The sequence below is a fragment of the Neophocaena asiaeorientalis genome, unplaced genomic scaffold (genome assembly GCF_003031525.2).
Source record: "Neophocaena asiaeorientalis asiaeorientalis breed wild unplaced genomic scaffold, Neophocaena_asiaeorientalis_V1.1 scaffold177, whole genome shotgun sequence".
NCBI classification, from domain to species: domain Eukaryota; kingdom Metazoa; phylum Chordata; class Mammalia; order Artiodactyla; family Phocoenidae; genus Neophocaena; species Neophocaena asiaeorientalis.
Window position 1 is genome coordinate 6,929,897 of NW_020172779.1, and position 23,447 is coordinate 6,953,343.

The following is a 23,447-nucleotide window of genomic DNA, read 5'->3' on the forward strand; positions in this document are numbered from 1 at the left end:
GCTCTTTATCTAGCTCTCACACACCAAGCCAATATCACTTTGCCTTCTGTCCCAGGTATCAGGCAACCAGAGATCAATCACCCCTTTAGCCCAAAGCCTGCTGGAATTATTCAAACTATCCAATCCTAAAATATATCCCTTACCTTTCCTTTCCTTTCCTGTGAAATCCCCAATAAAGACTCTAGTCTAGACTTTGCCCCTTGCTCCTCTCTCCTGCCACCTAACCAAACCCTGGCACTTCCCCGGTGGCCCTGCCCGGCGTGAAGTGACCCCCTCTTCGGGGCCTGTGAGTATAATGAATTACCTCGAAGCTTCATGCTCATTTCTCCCTGTGTCCACATCGACTTTACACAGACGTAAACATCCATTTACTTTTACACATGAGACCAATATGTACAATTTTACATGGACAGCTAATACGTGAAATTCTTGCAGATGGGCTGCTCTCCTTGAAATGGTGTGGCCCTGAGACTTACTGTAATAATCATGTTCTTATTTCTGTATTTTATGATATTTGCGAGATATGAGCAAAATTTACACTCTTAAAACACTGACCCTCTTGACTCTGCTGTATCTTCCAACTCTCCAGCCCAATGACTACTGAAAAGGTGCTGTCGATACTTTGACTTCTTTAATCCTCATAAATGAATTGATGTAGGTATTAGCACCTCAGACTGACAGAAGCTTAGCTATTCAGTGGTTTCCCAAATTTAATTGTAATTTTTTTCCATAGCAAAATACTTTCTTAAATTGAATCTTTTTTTTTTTTTTCTGTACACGGGCCTCTCACTGTTGTGGCCTCTTCCGTTGCGGAGCACAGGCTCCGGACGCGCAGGCTCAGCGGCCATGGCTCACGGGCCCAGCCGCTTCGCGGCACATGGGATCCTCCCGGACCGGGGCACGAACCCGTGTCCCCTGCATCGGCAGGCGGACTCTCAACCACTGCGCCACCAGGGAAGCCCTAAATTGAATCTTAATTAAGGGTGAGCCACTATTAGACTTGTGCTGTATGTGGTATGTACACTAATATTAAGGATTGAATGTTGTCATTATTTATTTTATGGATTAGCTTCAACCTCATCCACTGAAGTTCTCCTTGCCACTAGTTTGTTCCTCTACGATTGACTGCATTCAAATGAAAATGCAAATTGAAATGTGCCGCTTTTTCTCAGAACCGCATGTTGATTTCTTGTCATTTGCCACATATGAGTTAAACTCCTTAAGGTAGCATATGGAGTTCTCCAAGATATAGCCTCTGCCTACCTCTCCATGTTTATAACTCACTTGAATATCATTCTACTGCTCATAAAGTTCCCTGTGTCTATTCCCACCTTCACATCTATGTGAGTGTTTCTGACATGGATGCTTATGCATCTCTGCTTGGAAGAGACCCTTCCTTTCAGCTAATTCCTTTTCATTTATTACAGCTCAACTCATGGATTATCAATGTTAGTAAAACCTTTCTTAGTAACTCTATTCATTTTTTTTTTTTTTGCCCACGCTGCAGGGCATGTGGGATCTTAGTTCCCTGACCAGGGTTCAAACCCATGCCTCCTGCAGTGGAAGCATGGGATCTTAACCACAGGACCACCAGGGAAGTCCCAGGAATGCTGTTCTTAACTCTGGGTTATATACGTTTGTTTCTATTCTTAATACCTTTATAATAATCTGTTACCTCTCTATCACTACTCTTAGAACACAGCAATGTAATTATCTGTTTTTGTTTATTTGTTTTTTGGGTTTTTTTTGTTGTTGTCGTTGCTGTTGTTGATTTTTTTTGGCTTGCAGGATCTTAGTTTCCTGGTCAGGGATCAAAACTGGGCCCCAGAAGTGAAAGCGTCGAGTCCTAACCCCTGGACTGCCAGGGAATTCCCTACAATTATCTGTTTTGATGCTTATCTCCTATACTATCTGACAATTTTTTGAGAACAAGGTTGTAGAATTAATTTAAAAATCAATACCTTGAATAGACTGTGAATATGGGAATTGTATAAATCTTTGTTGGCTACATGGATCAATTTCATCTTAGTATCCTCAAATTAACAACTAGGTTACATTTTTATAATGGTGCTAAAAAAATTATCTTTTAAAAATAGGACAGTCTCCTTAGCTTGCCTAGAATGTTCTATTGAGTGCAAGTCTCAGGATGAGAAAGTGTGAAGAGACCTACAGAAATTCATTACCATTTTTTGAAAAACAATTACATGACACATTTTTTTCTTATTGATTGCCACAGGCAGGCTCATCTTTGAGGACAGAGGATGACGTATATATTTTGAGATATTTTAACAATAACAGAAGTAGAACATGACTCATTGAGCCTTTAAGTGGAAGGAAAAATAATTTCAGGTTGCAGCTTTCAATTTAGATAAATATACAAACCACCTGGGAGTCATATACGTTTTAAACTCTGAAATTAAAGTAAATAAGTGGGGGGAGTGGAGTCAGGAGTGAGAGAGTCGATGTTTTATAGAAACTATAGATTTAGGCAATCTTGTTGAAGTAAATTGTATTCTTACAAAACCTAACATGATTAAAGACACTATATAAAAGCTTAGGTAATCCTAACTGAAGTCAGTGATTAGAAAAAAAAAAAAAAAAGGTTTGCAATCATGTAGGCAAAGGTTTCAATGTGGTGTTTGTTAACTTATGATTGTCCTTGCCCAGCTTCTTTGTCCTTTGTGAATCCTCAGTGATTTTTCCCACTCACGTTCTCTTTCCCTGGAACTGTTGTTATTCTGTCTTTCCTTCCCAATACGGTCAGAAAACTGCACTGGAAGCTCAAAGGGAAATTATGCCTTACCTTAACCAGATAAACTTCTTTATTAGACCCTGGAAATGAATTCTAAAGTCTCACTTGATTATACCTGTAAGTTAAGGGTGACATATCGTTCATCAGGGATAAATGCTAAATGATCTATTCTCAGAAAGCACTTTAAGGCTAAGATCACTAAAGCCCTGTGTACATAGTATCCAACAGCGATGTAATGTGTAAACAATTATAAAATGAGTCACTGTGATTCTCCACCTTTGCAAAAGCATTTCTTTTTGAAAACTGTGTTTTTCAAAATGATCTTTCATACCTCTGCTCAGTATCCCAGGGCTCAGCGTTCTACTGCCGATATTCTTTGAGGTACAAGAAAATGCCTGAACTTTCCCAGATGGTCATGTTGGAACTTAATTGAAGACACACCTCTACTACAATTAGCTGAGAAAGTTGGAACTAGTGTTTCTTAAAAGCCCATCAAAATGTTAGTCATTGCATCATGATTATAATACTCTGAGGCAGAATTATACCCATTTTATAGATGATAGGAGCGTTAGCACAGTACTGCAATTGCCTTCACCTACTTCTTAGAACAGCCTACACAACAAGCTAAAGGAAAGAAACATTTCAAGGTCAGAGTGCAGTTCAGCCCTGCAGTTTGGGATGCTCAGCAAGGACTGGCAGGGATGTCCAGTGCCCATGGAAGACTCTCAACTGACTCATAGAAGTTATTCACTCACCCAGGGTCATAGAGGCGGTAAAGTCTTTCTGCTTCATCGTATTGAATTCATTTCAGACTCTCCAAGTACACTCATACTTGCTGCTTTTGAGCCCCACTACGGAGATTTACGGTCCACTACTTACACTCTGTCTTTCTAAATCTGGCTCAACATTTGTCCATTTTCCTGTGATCCTTATTACATTTTACATGCTGACTACCATTATACACAAAGTCTTGCGCCTGGTCTTATCTTTTGCTTTTTATAATTTTTTTGTTCCTTTAAACTCTGTACTCTTACACTTCGAGGCAGAATAGGACAGTGATTAGAAGCACACATCTGTATGTCAGATTGCACGATTTCCAATTAGATCATCGGTTCTTTATAGTTGTGTGGTATTGGGCCCTGAATATAAAATCTTTTTTTTCCTTTGATATTTATAAGAAAAACATTTTATCTTTCAAATTTTTATTGGAGTCTAGTTGATTTACAATGTTGTGTTAGTTTCTGCTGTACAGCAAAGTGAATCAGTTATGCATATACATATATCCACTCTTTTTTACATTATTTTCTCATATAGGTGCATATGTATATATATAAAATCTTGATGCTTCAGTTTGTGCCTCTGTAAACAGGGGTATAATACACATTCCTCAAAGAGTAACTGTGGGATTAATTGAATTAAAATAGATGATCAATTAGAAGAGTGCTTGTCACACAATAAGCACTCAATAAGTGTTAATATCATCATCGCCACCGCTGTAATTATTATATTCATCCTCACCATTCTACCAAAGCTGTTTCCTCAATAACATTTAGGTAACTCTTAATTTTTAAAAGCAATGGATATTTTTCAATCTTTGTTACTTTTGATTCACGTTTGCAAAACATGGTCCTGTTGACCGTTGTGTCCGTCAGAGTCCAGCACAGAAACAAGCCACTCTACATATTTCAAGCAGTATGGTACGAACACTGGGAATTAGTTGCTTACAAAATCATTTGATTGGAGGACTGGAAACCAATCAAATGATTGGAGGACAGGAAGCCAATCAAAAAGGGCACCACTGTATTACTGAGTCCAAGAGCACATCATCACTGATAGGACTCAGAGGTCAGGATGCTGTTCTGCGCCGCTACTTACACTATTACGAATGCCATTCGTACTCTTGAAGCTAGGCTCAAGCTACCAGAAAACTGAATCTGAAGAGTCAACTGTTTCTAAACAGCCACATTTCATACTATTCCTTGTTAACAGAAATTGTAGCAGGAAGGAGATCTGTATCTCACATCATCCTTGGCAAAGGAGTTTGGGACATGTAGTTTTTAGCTTCTTTTTTTCTTTTTCTTTTGTCCTGAAAGTTCTGTCCTGATAACTTCAACTGTCATCCCCCTTTAGCTAACTACCAAATCCTTACTCACAGCTCTGACCTTCTTTCTTTAATTTCAAATACATTGTTCCAAGAAATATTGGAAATTTTCACATGTCTATCATACCATAGCCTCAAACTCAATATATTTATAGTGTAACTAAACAAACGCAAAATTCAACCAAAATGTCTCTCTGTAGGTACGATTTTAATTAGTGACGCATTTTCTCCAAAGTGTTCAGGTGAAAATTTTTGTTTATCACAACCTAAAAATTCTCCTACTCTTGTTTGATGCATAGTTAAATGGTGGAAATTCTGAAAGAGTAAATAGACTGCATGGTCTTCAGATGATCTTCCATAAACCTCAAATCTTTTATTTTGGCTTTTCCTTTTTTTAATTAATTTTTATTGGAGTATAGTTGCTTTACAATGTGTTAGCTTCTACTGCACAGCAAAATGAATCAGCCATGCGTACACATATATCAGGTCCCTTTTGTATTTCCCTCCCATTTAGGACACCACAGTGCATTAAGTAGAGTTCCCTGTGCTATACAGTATGTTCCCCTCAGTTGTCTATTTTATACACAGTATCAATAGTGTATATGTATCAATCCCAATCTCCCAATTCCTCCCACCCCACCACTTTCCTCCTTGGTATCCATACATTTGTTCTCTATGTCTGTGTCTCTATTTCTGCTTTGCAAACAAGGTCAGTAACAGCTGGAATTCATATTCCCTATCACAGCATGATATTACAGTAACCTTTTTAGCTCTGAATTACAGTGGATTTTTACATTTAACCAAATAGATCTGGGAATGCTGACATCCTACTATGGAAATTTAGGAGTCTAACAAAGAGACTCATTGGATGAAGAAGTTGTTACAACATGTGATATAAAATTACTGGCAAGAAGTTATATAAAATCAGATAGATTCAAATTTTATCTTTGACACTGTGTGTTTCCTTGGGAAAGTTACGTAAAATCTGTAACCCCAGGCTTACTTAAGTGTAAAATAGAGGTAAAAATGGTACCTACATTATAAGGAGGTCATTATGAAGAATAAATATGATAATGATGTAATAAAGTACTTAATGCAATGCCGGCCAAAAACAAACAATACATTTTGGTTAATATTATCATCACTGATATTTATGCCATGCCTCCTTTCTTTTAAATATGTCTTAAGGTAATGCTGCAGTTGGTATAATGTGATAGTCATTATTATACTTTGTAGATTCACAGATATAAGAGTGCTTAGAAGAACTTAGGGACCTGTGGTGTGGATTCTGTGTAGAATCCTAGGGTTCGTGTAGGTAACAGATGTACAATGTTGAGTAGATTAGAAGATGATAAGAAGGAGGTCTGGCTTTAGTTCCCACAGTCAGTTTACAAATACTGGTATTTAATGTAATTCAACTGATAAATATTTAAACAGTCAATTTATAAATACTGGTATTTAATATAATTCAGTTGATGAATATTGGTATTTGACATGATTTGGTATTTAACATCCTTTGTGTGTTGTGTGTGTGTGTTGGGGGGGGGGGGGAATATTTAGGCAGCAAACAGAATTTGGAAACCATTGCCCTGAGTTATCAGTAAACATTTTTATCTTCTGCTAAACATAACAGTGGACTATGTTAATATTTAACAGTAAAATGTGAATTTTTTTTAGTTCAGCCACACACTACAAATATGTTAAACTGAACAACATAAGGATAGTCTTACAATACTAGAGAGAATGTTAAACTCTCACTTACACCTTTATTTCTCAGTTTTGATAGTGACTTTGTGTGTTGAAAGGGGACTGAAATAGCCCTTTAGAATAATTGATTATAAGTCACCAGGGACTATGCAAACTTGCACTTTGGGTCAGGGATTGTCTTACAAAGATATGGCAACTATTAAGATAAGGAGTTCCCTCTAACTCTATACGTGGTGTTGGCGCAATAAAAATCCCTTAAATAAATGAATGAAGGAATTAATTTATTAGCTAATGACTTAATTAACTTGAACTTAATTTGTCATGACACTTTTCTTCAATTTCAATTCTGAAAAAAACCCTTTATTTTTTTACATTAAATTTCAAAATAGTGAATTTTGTCAAATGTGGACAAGTTTCTTCCTTGTCTAAATCAGCAGATTTTAGAAACATTTTTTTTCTATCAGCAGCCCCTAGATGTACCCACTGTGTATAACTGCCAAGCAGACTTGGGAGGCCACAGCAGAACAGGGTTGGAGAAATGAGAACATCACGGGGAGGAGAAGTCATTACCAAGGCGTGAGCACATGCTGTTCCCCACCACACTGAGTGAACCAGTCCACAGAGCACACCCTGGGACCTCCCACCGTAGATATATTTCTGGCTTCATCTGGGAGAAGCAACAAGTTGACAGTCTCTGCTTCCTCATGGCAGCCAGAGACTTGCTGAAAACTGATATCATTTGGGCCTGTCTCCCTGCAAGACAAAAAGCATAACATCCCAAAGAGCGAAACATGTTCTCCCCACTATGTTAGGGGGAGAGTGGGGAGAGCTCTGCCTGCTTGGAACAGCCAACTCTTTAACGGGAAGGCAGCAGAGTTTTGCAAGGCAATGGAGCTGGGGGAATGCTCTGAAAACCACACCTCTGCCTTTTGGCACTGGACAGCCACTGAAAATCATTCTTTGGGGACTGGTTTTTGGAAAACTTTTATAGTCATGATGAAAGCACACATTCTAACAGAAGGTCTGTCGCAGGACTAGAGCTTAGAAAGTAGATGGCAAGAGGACATTCTTAATGAAAAGCCAGTGTTCTCAGGAGACAGCAGCCAACTTGGATGGCTACGTTAGGAATATTGACACTGCCATGATGGAGTTTGCAGTAGAGTAGGGTGGTAAAATGCACAGAAATATAACCTTGGTAGAAATTAGTACATGCTAAAAAAGAAAGGTACAGATAAATTGCTCATGGGATCAAGGAATGAAAGAGCGATTACTTCCGTTGAAAAAAATTACCAAAAGCTTTATAGAAGAGATACGACCTATAAACAGTACTCAGTAAAGCATAAAGATGATGTGCTTAAAAAAAACCTAGAAGAATAAGTTTGAAGCGTTCCCATCTCAGGGAAACAATTGTGTGTCGTGTTATTTTACCTTTATTGAATTAAAAGTAATTAGAATCCCTTCAGCTAAAGCATCCTATTGGAATTTTAAATGGGATTATATTACATTTATAAATTAAGTTGGAGAGAATGGATATCTTAAAAATATTTGGTCTTAGTCTACAGGCTTATCTCACTGAATTAACCCCATTTTCTCTAATTTGCCTGAGAGGAGAGTATTGAACTTTCACTTTCTTGTATAATATCCATTTCCCATTGTTCCATCATGAAGTTTGTTTTGTCTTGGTAAGTGTTTGGATTTCTTGTCATTAAAATATTATTGGGATCTGAGTATGGGATAAGGTCGTAGAATGACCCTGTCCAAAAATAATGCCTGCCTCTGTGCTAAGTGTAATAAAGACAATATTACTTCAAGACAGAAAATGTATTTTCCAGTGAGATTCACTCTTGTTGTGTGTTTTCCTAACCTTTGCCACATTCATCTTTCTATACACACTATGCCTTCTAAAGTCTGAAAACAGAAAGCTAAGACTCCCTGATTTAGAGTGGATTAAAGGGATAAATCTGGGGTGAGAAATGTATTTCTCTACCCACCTCACAGGGGCACAACCTTTGAGGCTGGCCATTTCTGTGGGAAATGGTGATTACAGTCAGTTTTTGAATTTCAACTGAAATATACTTAAGAGAAAATTGTTTTTCTCTGAACAAATAAACTATGACTAAATTTAGAAACCAACACCAAAGCATTATGGTTTCATGAAAAAAGAGTAAATGGGTCATCTCCATATTGCTGAAGTATTGAATTAACATAAAATATTTTTTATAGGAGGTTATTAATTGTTTGTAAACGCTTTAAGAAAAACTGCACAGATATGTATGGTTTTGGATTCCATTTGAGGGGTTTTACTGAGACCTTGATGTCTATTGTTGAACCAAGGGTTGGAGGATGCTAAGTCAGGAAACCATGATCTATATTGTTTAAGATGACCTTTAAAAGTGTAAGAGGCAGGTACAAATGGTGGAATTAAGCCCAACCTGGTATGAGATGATCATAGCATCTGATGAAAATTGGAGAGGGTCTGGAGATGAACAGGATCCATGACAAAGGACTCAGAGATAATGATGTCCCAAACTTCCCCTCAAAAAGAAAGAAAAAAATAAAAGTATTTAAACAAGTTATTTAAGCCATATTTATATGCTTTGAAAATGTACACTTATAAAACAGTGAGAAATTTTGTCAGACTATTTATATCATGTGTTGAAAACCTGGAGAATCAAATACCAATGCTAATTTTAACTGAAAATAATTTAAAAATTATTTTACAAATTCAACAATACTCTTCATTATATTCATCGTCATACTTTGCTCAATGGCAGGAAGCTGGCCCCAATGTATAGCGCTGCTTTAAAAGAATTTGATGTGCTTTATTATTAATTTTGGTAACATATAAAAATTCATTTGTTTTATTTAAAGATTTCAAATCAGCTTTCATCATTGCTGTTAGAGTCAATGCTGCACCTTTAAGTGACAATGGCTACATGCCTTATTGATAAATGACAGGGGAAATTGTTGGGCCAGAAAATAAAGCTTCCAAGAGCAAACAAGGTTGGAAGAGAGATTTGGCTGAAAGCTATAGTTTCTTATATGGAGTAAGACAAACGCTCAGAGAAACACTTTCAAGTCCTGCTCTCACACTCCTAGGGTCAGAGGAAACTTACTGGAAGCATTTTCTTGGTGTGCAGGCCAATTTTCTTCACATTCTGTCAACCTGCTCCAGCACAGTTACGTGATTAGAAAAGTTTTAGGCTGAAAACCTAGTAATCTTGATAATGCGGAGCCCTGGTATTTCTGTCCTGAAAAAATAATGGAGGTGCTAGAGGAACAGCCATCTAAATCCAATGAAAGAAGCTAAGCTTTTACCCAAAACTTTGATCAGAAAAATCAATGGAGTAAAATTAATGCTGGCTCTCACTTAGAGCCAATGCCTAATTTGCACAAGCATAGGGCCAATATGAAAAAATCCAAAGCAATGACTAGCACCAGAGTCAGATCCAGGTTTTGGGGGGCCTGAAACTTACATAAATTGTGAGCCCCCCTTTTAGAAAACTAATTTTAAAAAACACAATTTGCAAAATTTACAGGCACAACCAAGTATGCAGTGCTATATTTCCTACAAGAATCTTCGAAAGAGCCCATGTAAGTTACAGGCCCAAAGCTTAAGCTTCTTTGCCTTCGCAGATAGCTACCTCTGAGATACTTACATAATGGAGAAAGAAATACTTGATTTGAATATCTATTTCATGCAACTGTTACAGAGATCGTATATGATAATATATCGCCAAGAGTATAATTAGCACGCATTTGAAAAAATTTTCATTTCTTTCCCCACCCTTCCTTTGCTATTTTATATAGATATCAACAATTGATATTAAAAGATAACAAAATGTTAAGAGAACTCTTTGAGATAGTTCTATAGAGGAAAATTCCATAACTTTTTAATATATCTGAAATAGCAGGTACTTTGATATTGTTATTTTAAAGCAAGCAATCTCTAGCAGGCTGGAGACTTCAACATGTTTTTTTAAAAGCACTTAGATATCAATTAATTAATTAATTAATGGCTACTATTGCAGACTTGGTTCCTGGCGAAGTAGACCCTGAGATGGAAACTAGCCTGCAGGAAGTTTATAAGGGAGTGCTGGTAGGACTAAATCTAAGAAAGGGAAAGTAGCCTAATTGGGCAGAGGAAGAAGTTGGGTAATGATTCAATCACACTGGACCTCAGCCAAACCCACAGGAGCTCTGAAGATGGAAAAGTTATTGCCAGTCCTCCTGCATTGGAGTGAAGGAGCAGTGTTTGATATCCCTACATCAAGCCATCATGATATGTAAGTTGCCTCTGGGAAGTAGATGTGCTCTTCATAAGGTGGCTGTTTTTAAACCAGGCAACTTCCAGGGAGAATGAATAGGTTAGGGCTGTCATTCAGCTGCACTCCCAGGATCTGGGGAATGGGTCTTGTAATCACGCAGCTGGATCTGGGAAAGGTGGCAGAGTCCACTATAGGCTACTCTCTGCAGCATCTAGATCCCCCTCTTTAAACAAGTTCCAGAGCAGCTCCTCCAGGACACTGGCTGGTCTCCTGATGGAGGAAACATATCAAAACAAGTTTAGCAGGGCCAACTACAGGTCTCCTCTCCCAATAGCCTTCCTTGTCCAATTGAAGCTGGCATCACGCTGCTCATTATCTCCTTCTTCTCCCATCAGTTCTAGATACATCTTCCCCTTAGCTAGCCCCTCTACAGATCTAGGTGGCTTACCTAGTTGTGTGACGTAGAACCTTATTCCTGAAGGGTGTGAGCCTGGTCACCATGCTATTTTCAGGCTGTAAATACTGTACTCCTTCACTTGTAATAAAAATTGGCCAGAGATATAATGAGAGACACCGATATGGATCACTTCTATGCCAAACATATTCCTCCTTGCTAGGATGGTGACTGTTCTTCTCATGTGCTATTCACTAAAGGTAAGGAGCCCAAAAACTCAGGCAGCAGCTATGGCTTAAATTTAAGTAGGACTTTTGCTGTTTTACCTAGTATAAACACTCTTCCTTTAGGAACCAAGACCTCTAGGCCCGGAAAGTGTAGCGAGCCCACGTTTGTGGGTATAGAAATCACAAATTATTCCTTAAGCAAATAATTGAAATAGTGTTAAATGGGTCCACTTCCCACTAGCCTACTTCCACACCTGGTTCCTAGACCTATGCATTCCTTTTGCTGGGGGCACAGTATCATGTAAAGTTAACGAACATATCAACCCAGGAGGATGGTTCCCGTTCCTCACGAGACTTTATCCCTGGTGCTCATCTGTGGCTTCAACAGGGCATTCCATCATTCTATCAGATCAAAAACTTACAGGCAGTGCAACAGATGGTACGAACACTGGATTCCATTGTCAAGTGCTCATTACCTCTCCTTTTTGGTGTAAAATGGATTTCATGGTCTGTTACAGTAGTCTGTGGGATCCTATGTTAGTGGTTCAAATACTCTGCAAGTCCTGAAATAATATTAGTTGAGGCTCTGAGGGTAGCAAAAGTAAACTAACAGTACTAAAGGCAACCTTGTACCTATTCCGGTCAATGGAATGAGTCACTGCTCCTTCCGTAGTGGAAGAAACCCAATGTAGTCAACTTGCCCTCAAACGGGGGATTAGTTTCTTGAAGGAATGATGCAATGTTGGAGAGTGCTGCATCGGTCCCTGCTGCTGACTGGTTGGACACTTGTCAGAGACAATAGCTAGATCAACATTTTGTGAATGGGAGCTCATGTTGGGGCCACATGCATAACCTCTGTCTATGCCCCAATAGTTCCTCCTTCCGTATGCTCGTTGTGTCAGCACTAGAGTGGCCAATGACACAGGACGGCAGCTTTAGTCATCAGCAGGTTTCATCATTATATCTACTTGGTTGTTTCTGTTTAAAAGTACTTGCTCTCTGGTGGCTTAACTTGTGGTACAAAGATCTCCACACCTGTGACTACTCCCATGGATAACATCCAAATGCCTCTACTTCAGGCCTCCTTTTCCCTGGTCTTCCAATTTTTCTCCTTCTAAGCCCCTGACAAACTGGTCAAGATATCTGCCATTCCTCATGAGCTTACATATATATACTAACTATGTGTTCCCTTCCTATAAACCTAGTTTAATCTTCTCCATATCCTCTGATGAACTCGGACATCCTATAGCTCCTTAATTTATATGTCTTCCACCAAAGTCACACTGCTTATGGTGACTAATTAAAACTGCTATGTCTAGATTCTATACTCCTAGGACAGAATCCAATTAATTTAATTTATCCTGAGGAAACTGAACTCAAATTTTTTTAACCCAGCCTTCACAAATTTACACGCAACCATTAATGGCTGTCCTCGTGGAGGATCCTTAGACTACTGACTAAATGAACAGAAGTTCATCAGCATGCCCTCTTAACAATGTCATAGGTATAATTTTTTTGTAATATTTAGCATGGATAGGAGGGCAATTGTTTTTAACACAGATATGCTAAGTTACCGTCATCAGAAAAAAGCACTACATTTATTCTCTGGGCAGCTCTGGGCAGCAGAAACACTTGCTCTTGCCTTATTAATACTGCTGCACAGAAGTGGTTTCTCTCTTCTAACTGGAAGAAGATTGAAAGAGTTCTCGACGGAACTCACAGGCTGCCGAGATAAACTTCAACACTCTTTCTCTTCTGTCGGTCTGTGCCAGCTATTGAGAGAGGGGGAATTCCCTCTGGCTAGCAACTACCCTTTAATATCGAAATCACTGAGATACTTTGCTTAGATTATGTGTTGATACCTGGTCCAATTAGCAACAGCCACTTATAGACAGCAACTCATTTGGATGGCCGTGCTTCTGTGAGTACAGGAAGAGTCAGTTCTCATAAAAGTGGGACATGGATAAGGAAGACAACCAAAAAAGTATGTCTGCTGCATATGCAGAATTTACACTGCAGAGCTTCCCTGGTGGCGCAGTGGTTGAGAGTCCGCCTGCTGATACAAGGGACACGGGTTCGTGCCCCGGTCCGGGAAGATCCCACATGCCGCGGAGCGGCTGGACCCGTGAGCCATGGCCGCTGAGCCTGCGCACCCGGAGCCTGTGCTCCACGACGGGAGAGGCCACAACAGAGAGAGGCCCATGTACCGCAAAAAAAAACAAAAAACAAAATTTACACTGCCATAAATATGACACTAAATCATAGTTATTTCATGTATTGGGAAAAACCCTAGCAGAAATGTTAAGCTGTTAAAGTCAATAGCATATAAAATATTGGATCCAAATGGCAATTGACCTCTGCTAAACTAGACATGTCTGCCAGAGAGCTCCAAAAAGTTGGCTCAGAAAGATGTAACTTTCCCAAGTATTGAAATCCTTTAAGCTTACTAAATTCATATTTATAAAACCACAGAAGTATTTATTTCAGACTGAAGTGTTTTACCTTTCAATCACATGTATATTGTTCAATTGTTCACATGTTCAATATTCATTTATGAGTATCCACTAAATTCTAGCTTCTGTGCTGGGCAGTAAAGTATCATTTTCCCACATCCACAGGGCAAACATCATGGTGATGGCTACCACCACGTATTGGCAGGGATTTGGGAAGACAAGTAATCTCTTGCCCTGCTGGTAGCAGTGTAAATTTTAGCAGTCGAATTGGTGATCAATCTTGCAACATTTAGTGTAAATCAATATTCATAAGCCCCGAAGCCCAGTGTTAAACTCCTAAATCAAAAACAAATCTTTTAAGGGAAATGGACAAACATGTTCACCATGGCATTAGTTATACTGTGAGGATTTGTAGGCAAACTAGGATTGTGTTGGTAGGCAAATGTGCAGTGGTTAGAGATACCAGAGGTACCTAAAGTAATAAATATAAAAAATATAATTCTGAGTGGAAAATAAGTGAGAAGTGTATATCACAATACTCTTCCTGCATATCAAAAGCTATATAGATATGAAATACCAAAATTATTATTTACGTATATGTACATATATTATATATTATGTATATAATTTGAGTAGTTATTTCTTACGAAGAAATGGGACTAAGGATTAGGGACAAAGTAGGAAAATCAAAGAAAGCCAATGGGCTTCCCTGGTGGCGCAGTGGTTGAGAGTCCGCCTGCTGATGCAGGGGACGCGGGTTCGTGCCCCGGTCTGGGAAGATCCCACATGCCGTGGAGCGGCTGGGCCCGTGAGCCATGGCCGCTGAGCCTGCGCGTCCACAGCCTGTGCTCCGCAACGGGAGAGGACACAACAGTGAGAGGCCCGCGTACAGCAAAAAAATAAATAAAATAAATAAAAAAAGAAAGCCAAAGTAAAAGAGAACAGTGTGTCCTTGTACAGACCAAAAATACCAGAAGCATAGTTGATTTTTCTATGCACCTGTGTACATTTCCGCCTTCCATACACACACACCAAAGACATTTTTTAAAGTGAGAAAAGTAGCATAACCATGACCTTCCCAGAATTTTCTTTGTAGCAAAGTAATTTCATTGACTCTGGGGATTGGAAGAATAATATTACACTGCCAATATAATGGTTACCTTACCCATTCTGCCTGGAATCCTCCTGAAATATATTAGTAGAAAATCCAAAACTAGAAGAATTGGGTATATCAGCCAGTCCTCCCTTGATACCCTTTTTTCTTTGGTGGGGTGAGAGATACTGTTTCTTTCAAAGTTCTCTTCAGCATTTCTCTTGGTGTCCTTTCTTTTTTTTCTTCCAGCCCCCTTCCTCAAACACTCCTTGGGTGGTGGTGTTCTTGCCTCTCAGGTAAGGATCTTAGATAAATGTGTTACTCGTTGCTCCAGGAGCACTTGGATTGACATGTTTGGAAGTAACCTAATGTATTTGGTTTTGTGACAAGACAGCAGTTTTTAATGAGAAATGAATTTAAACCAGAATGATTTTGTGGACAGTTAATCCACACATAAGATGGACATATAAGATGTGTCCCTGATAAGGTGAGGAAATGGTCTCAGGCACTCTCTCCTTTGTGTCCTCATATTCCGAATATGCTCCACCATACTGTACTGCAGTGATTAGCTGACAGCCCTTCTAAGGCTTAAAGATCTGTCAAAAATGGCCTTAGTTTCAGGTTCTGATGCAGTAGAAGGGGCTTCTCATGAATTCCACACTTCTTCATGCTTCTTTCAGCTTTCGTGTTCTGACATCGTTGCTTTCAGTCTTGGTTGAGTTTCAAAGTCATACGAAATGGAAATGAGGCCCCTTCACCACCGTCCATCAGAAATCATTCTCGGCTTTTCACTAGTTCAGAAACATTACTGAGAATTTCAGGATTAACAGGGCCAGATCACAGTGATAGCCTTTCAACATTTTGCTGACACTCAATTTACCCTTTTGCAAAATCTAAGTTCCTGAACTATAACGTTCACATTTTACATCCAACCACCTAAAAATCTTATCCCTTTGTTCAAATTGCTTCTTACATACCACTGACAATATGTCAACCACATTGTTTTTATCTTACAATAAATCTAATCATTTGTTAACATGTTGGTCCTTTCATCGTACTGGGCACACCATGGTAGCAGAGATATTTGCATATTCATCTTTGTAACCCCAAACCAAAATAATAGGTACTCATAAATGATTTGTTGGGTTAATTAATTGATCAGTTAACAAAATACTGATTGCCAAAATCAAAAGGAAATCAAGAGTAGTTAAATATCTGCAACATGAGGTATTATAACAACAGACTTCTGAAAATTTTCAATAGGCTTCTTGGCCAAATTTACTGAAGTCAAATCTGAAGAAGACAACGAATACGCAGCCATTTGCACAGTCCCAGCCTATAATGCAATTTGTTTATAACGCACTTTGCTTATAACAGAATTTGACTCATATCGTATATTGTATATTTTCATTTGTTAATGATTTTCAAAGCAACTAATTCCACAGGGCACACGTGTCCTCTGTACTCTAATTCTGGCTCAACCCCTTAATATTTGGTAGAATCAAATTTATTTTTCTGAGTCACCCTCTCAGTAGAGCAATGTTAAAAATAATGTTCTGTCCACTTACATCTACCCTGTATTATGCTTCCTTTGTATGGCACTCAGTTTGGAAAACAATAATAGTTTGATTTTTATAGTGTTTCAAAGAATGTAACGTTGATATCTGCTACTTCCTTTCTATTTTTCTCATAGACCTTTGTGCTAGGGTTTAGTCTAAGTGACTTGCCTAAGCTTTCACAGCCCATCAATAGCATAAAGGGAACTTTTCTTCAAAGCATCATGTAGAATCTTCTTTCTTTAAAAAAAAATTTATTGAAATATAACATATAATATTGTGTAAGTGTAAGGCGTAAAATATGTTGATTTGAAATGCTTACATATTGTAATATGATATATAATATACAATGCCCACTGTAACATCAGCTAACACCTCTATCACATCACATATGTAATTATCATTTCTTTTTTGTGGTGATTATAGTCAACAATCCTATATTATAAACTTCAAAATGGAATCCTCTTCTAGCCAAGATTTCCTGAAGTAAGATTACCTAACATATCTCCATTAAGAAAATCGCGTTCCATAGGCCTTTTAGGGTGGAATGTTCAAGACAGTTTTCTTCTTTTTGACCTTGTTGGGGTGTGTGTGGATGTGTGTGTGTGTGTGTGTGTGTGTGTGTGTGTACATAAATCAAAATTTACGTTCTAATAGCAACAAAATATATGCCATTTACTACTCTCTTCCTTTCTATTACACTTTTCCATTTGCTTTTTATTTTCCATGTTCCTCTTTAGCTCCATTCGTAGACTTTTTCCCCATGCTTATCTGGAAGCACAGCCCCTCTCTTCTGTTTAAGCCACTTTTTCCAATCAGGAGGTGAGCTCATGCTGCTTCCTGGACACCGAAAATAGCCCAGTGCGAGAGTAGGACCATGTCTATTCTAAATGCTTTACCAATTCTTCCACTTGCCATGTTTCTTCCTATAAGTCCCCGAGAAAGGAAGGTACTTTCCTTGTCATCACAAGGTGGCTGAGTCTTAGATTTAAAACAGAGCCCCAAATGATACGTAAGCAAGTTCTTACTCTCTTACACCTAGTTAATTATTCCTCCCTTGGGTTCCTGGAGCACTTTCTACTTACATATAGTATATTATATTTATCACATTACATCCTAATGTATTTTATCTATGTATTAAACATATAATTACTCTGTGTTTACTATGTGCCAGGATTAAAACAGAAAAATATCCCTATTCTCAAAGAGCTTCTAATCTAACAGGAAGAAAGAAACAGTAAACAAGATATAGCACGGAAGGGGTCACACATGCTACATGTCATTTGTTTTTGATTTAAAAAAAAAAAGCATTAAGAATCATGGTCACTTCTAAAAGAGCAAGCTTCAGGCCCACATAGGGATCAAGAGAAAATTCCCCAGGAACAAATAAAGAGAATTCTAATGAAACTATAATCACAAGCCAACAAAGATACTTTCGTCTATTATTTAAAACAATCCTGTCAGAAGATTTTTAATATATTCACTTATCACTTACTTATATAAGTAAGAGGCCCAGAAAGATAAAGACACATGTGATCAACTTGAAAATTATGTTGAAAATCAAATATCCCAAGCTCGAACAATAGAATTTTAAAGCATCTATTCCAAAAAAAATACTAAAAAATCTGCTATATTGGTCTGTGCTATGTTATCTCAGATATGGATAGTCTAGTAGGATCAGTGATTTCCATTTCACATGGGATATACAGCTATATTCTTGTTACCACCTTCCTAAGGAATAGGAAAGTTAACATAAGAATTTTCTCTTTTCTTCACACAAGCAGCTCATCTCACTTCCAGCTCTCACAATTCCACAAATCCTGGGAAAAAAGCAGAGACACCTAAACGTTAACATCTTCACCAGGCAGGCTTCTTATGCTGGATAAAATAAAAGGTTGTGAATGAACCTGAAACGAAATACTTCCAAGTAACACACTCTGCCCTCTGACACCTACACCACCAGTTTCTCCCACGTAAGAATGAAAAATGCAGCATTAATCCAGACAGAAGCTTGGATTAAATAAAGTGGGAACCTTTCCCTGGGAGGTAAGCCAGCCAGTTGTCAGACCTTCTATCAGGGCATCCTTGTGGTTCCAAGCGGGTTGTGAGGTTTGGACAAAACAGATTCGTGCATATGTGGAACAGGTTATATTTCTTCTCAGGCCACGTAGTTTTCTGCCTTAAAACCCACCTTGGAGGAAGAGTCCTGGCTGTTTCCTGAATAGCTGGTAGAAACATCTACCACACAAGGTCTAAGTGATTCTTTGTCACATGGTGTGTGAGAGATCAAATATAGCCCACAAGAGAAGAGCTTTAGGGATATCAGGACAGTATCTTGTGATCAATAGCAGCAAACTTTTTAAACTTGAGTAATAGGGGTTCCACTCTCAAATCTTTGCTCACTGACACATCTTATTGATACAACCATTTTAAACATACGGTCAACACCAGTATCACTGGTCTCCTGCAGGGCCCCACGATGCAACTGGTGTTCCTGCCTCACTCTTGATTATCACTCAGTTCAGTGATTTCCCTTCCACATTGTCGTTCTTTCTCACAGCCTTGTCCGGGAACATTACCCTCAAGTGAAATGTATCATCAGTGTAGATCATTTGTTTTTCTTATTATGATTATATATGATCATTAGAGAAAAATTAGGCAAAAAAAAAAGAAGAAAAGGAAATGAGAACCAATGATAATAAAATCACCTATATTATCAATTAGAAATACCAGGTATAATTTAGGTTAACAATGAGACTGACACTGATGTCCATCATGGACTTATGGAGGAGTTTCTGGGTACCATTTATCAGTTTCGAATACTGTTTTCCTTTCCTTCTCTGAACCAAATATACATGGGATTCTGTTGATGGTCTAAGTAATCTTTTATCAAGGATTCAAATAATAGTACCAGGAGGAGAGGAGAAGGAAATAAGAAATACACCTCTGGTCTAATTATCTTATTACCTTATGCCTCACTAAGGAAAAAAGCTCATTGCCTAAATCTTAGAGGAGGTCCATCTGGGTGCTTTCCTGCTCCCTGACTCTTAACTTTCACTTATCATGACCCACAGTCTTCTAATATATTCTTTCCCATTTGCTATATTCATACTGTACACCCTCTTCTGAAATGTGCCACATTTCCTTCCAGAAAGAATAATATTCCAGTTCCCTACTTACTATCTATTTTTCAGATGCTCAATCTCAAGAGCTACCGGAATTCTCTGAGTGACTTCTTCTGCCCATTTTCTGCTGGTTTTATGGAGGGAATGAGGTAAAGATATGTCCAGCGTGTCCAGTGTCTATCTGCGGAGAGTCAGTGGAGAATTCCCACTCTGGGAACTGTTTCACATTCTCTTAAGGTGTCTGAAGTCATATACCGTATAACCGTCAGGATTCATTGCCTTGTAAAATGTACCTATCTAACTAACATGATATAACTCATCGCATTTACTTAACACAATCAAACCCTATTTTTCCTGCAAAGTAATAGCTCTGACCCAAGGAAACATTTTCACCATCCCCCCTCCTACACACACACACACACACACACACACACACACACACACACACACGCAATTCAAGGTTAATTCACAAAATTTTCTCATTTTAAGTGGAATCACTTTTTCATAATTCGAGGCTTCTCCTTGACCACCTTGAGGAATTCCCAGTTCACCTGCTATTTTCTCCTTTAAAAATATTTGTCATAACCATCATTGTTGGTTGTTTTGTATTCCACTACATTACTTAACCAATCTTTGAATTCTCAAAATATTGATAGTCTCTCCCTCTCTGTCTCTTCCCCCACCGCATCTGTCTCTTTCTCTCTCACTTTATTCTAAACAACGTTGAGATCTTTCTCCTCCTAGCTAAATCTTTTAAACTATCTTCAATTTTGGCCTTTGAATGGTGCCCCAGAAGTGGAATTGCTACATCAAAGACAATGAACTTACAGGAATATTAATCTGTATGGCCTAATTTGCTTGGTGGCAGATCACATCCGTTTTGCCCCTAACAGCCCTGTTTCAGAGTATGTATTTTATGGAAAACATTGGACATTCTGACTTGTTGAAAATTTTTGTCCATTTGGTAAACAAAAATAGTACCTAATTGTTATTATAATTCATGCAATTATAAATAAAAGAAAACAAGGAGAATGGGTTTGGGGGGAAGAGAATTAAAATAGGAATAAAGTAATGCATGTGATTCATATTGTGTGCCTAATGTAACTAGAAGAATACCTTCTAATATTTATAATTAAAAAAAAAATTCAGAGTCCAGAGCTTAATTTTTTCTCGAGAATGCTGTTTTTCTCAAATCTGCTGGTTTAATCTATACAAACATATTGTTTTTGATTTAGAAATCCTGGTAGGCAAAACCACACTTTATATTTCTATGCTTTGGTAAATTATAAAGCATGTTTTCAACTGGGCCACGTTTGTTCGATGGATGATTTTGCTCCTATTTAAAAATGATGGTAAGGAAATCGGGGTCTTCAAAAGTTCAGTGACTTCACCACAGTCACATCCTAGTAAGTGCCTGTTCCATGGCTGTAGAGGAAAAGAAAAGAGTCAGTGCTTCTTTTTGCTCTACTTCCTGGGAAATTCCCACATTAACACTGGCTCAGGGAGTAATGAATAGATTCTTTCAGAAATAGAGTGGTCACAGTCTGATCTAAGTTAGCAAGCTTTCATTTCGTGTAGACAAAGAAAACAAAAATGTTAGGCTAGCTTCTCAGCCTGAGGGCCTCGGAGCAAAGGAAGCTGTCTAGAGCAGGGATCCTTTCAGCTACAGTGAGCATGAATTAGCGACTAAAACACACACATTCTGCATGAATATGGGCACATCCGGATTGTTGTTTACCTTCACTGGAGGGCAGGTAACCCGATGCGACCACAGACTCTGCAAGTTTTAACAGGCAGAGGAGAAGAATGTGAATTTGGATCTTACATTTGTATAGTATCTTTCAGGCGAGACGTTCCCCAAAGACTTTGGGAGCCAATAGTCAAAACTACGATGAAGCTGTGAAACACTAGCTGTCCATCCGTAAACAGGCAGGAGACCCTGGAGGACAGACGCCCCCTCTCTCCTTTGCAGCTGAAGAGGAAATATCATGAAACAAGGCTCATAAATAACTACCCATACTCGATTGGGGGAATAAAAGGTCCTGGAAATTATGTTTACACACCTGAGGGCTGTAATTTAAAGTTTTCTGAAACCTATTTCAGGAGAAAAATCTCTAAGGTGGTTCAGTCCTAACCAGTACTTCAGGGTTACATGCAGCTCCTGACCTCAGTGCTTCCTACAAACATGATCACATCTGATTTACGCTGAACACAACAGGGTAAATACTATTGTCCCGACTTTATGGGAGAGTGATAGGCGCTTAGTACAACTCAAAAAAGAAATAATTGTCAAATACTGATATTACTTTCTTTTAAAAAATTTTTTATTGGAGTGTAGTTGATTTACAGTGTTGTATTAGTTTCAGGTGTACAGCAAAGTGAATCAGTTATACATACATACATATATATATATATATATATATAAAGAGTGGACATAGTATATATATATTTTCCCACATGGGCCATTACAGAGTATTGAGTAGAGCTTCCTGTGCTATACAGTAGGTCCGTATTAGTTATCTATTTTATATATACTAGTGTGTATACGTCAATCGCAATCTCTCAATTAATCCTTCTTCCCCCTTACCCCCTGGTAAACATAAGTTTGTTCTCTACATCTGAGACTCTATCTCTGTTTTGTAAATAAGTTCATTTCTACCCCATTTTTCTTAGATTCCACATATAAGTGACATCATATGATATTTGTCTTTCTGTGCCTGACCCACCCCACTCAGCATGACAATCTCCAGTTCCATCCATGTTGCTGCAAATGGCATTACCCTGCTCTTTTTTTTTTATGGCTGAGTAATAGTCCATTGTATATATGTATCACATCTTCTTTATCCATTCATCTGTTGATGGACTTTTAGGTTGTGCCCATGTCCTGGCTACTGTAAACCGTGCTGCAATGAGCACTGGGGTGCATGTATCTTTTTGAATTATGATTTTCTCCTGGTATATGGCCAGTAGTGGGTTTGCTGGGTCATATGGTAGCTCTATTTTTAGTTTTTTAAGGAATCAAATACTGTTACTTTCTAATGGAGGTAGATCCTGGTAAAAGGAAGGCCATCTTGTTTTAGTGTACACTGCAGTGGATTTGGATGTAAGAGGGAGAATACAATCGTGGTTTCCAGGGACTGGGAGTTGGAGGAGATGTGGAGCTGCTGTTCAAAGGTATAAAGTTTCAGGGCTTCCCTGGTGGCGCAGTGGTTGAGAGTCCGCCTGCCGATGCAGGGGACACGGGTTCGTGACCTGGTCTGGGAAGATCCCACATGCCACGGAGCGGCTGGGCCCGTGAGCCATGGCCGCTGAGCCTGCGCCTCCGGAGCCTGTGCTCCGCAACGGGAGAGGCTACAACAGTGAGAGGCCCGCGTACCGCAAAAAAAAAAAAAAAAGATATAAAATTTCAGTCATGCAGGATGAATACGTTCAGGAGATCTGCTGTCCAACGTGAGCCTATAGTTAACAATACCGTGTTGTGCACTTCAAAATTTGAGAGGGTAGATCTCATGTTAAGTGTTCTTACCACACACACACACACACACACACAAATCAAGGGACACGAGGAAACTTTGGGAAGTGTTGGATTTGTCTATTCTCTTGATTTTGGTGATGGTACTGGGTGTGTACATATGTTCAACCTCACATCATTGTACACATTAAATATTTACAGTTCTTTGTATATCAATTATACTTCAACAGAGCTGTTAAAAAGAGAACAGAAAATTTAGTGGTGATTAAGATATTCATGATCTTTACCTTGTCTATTGA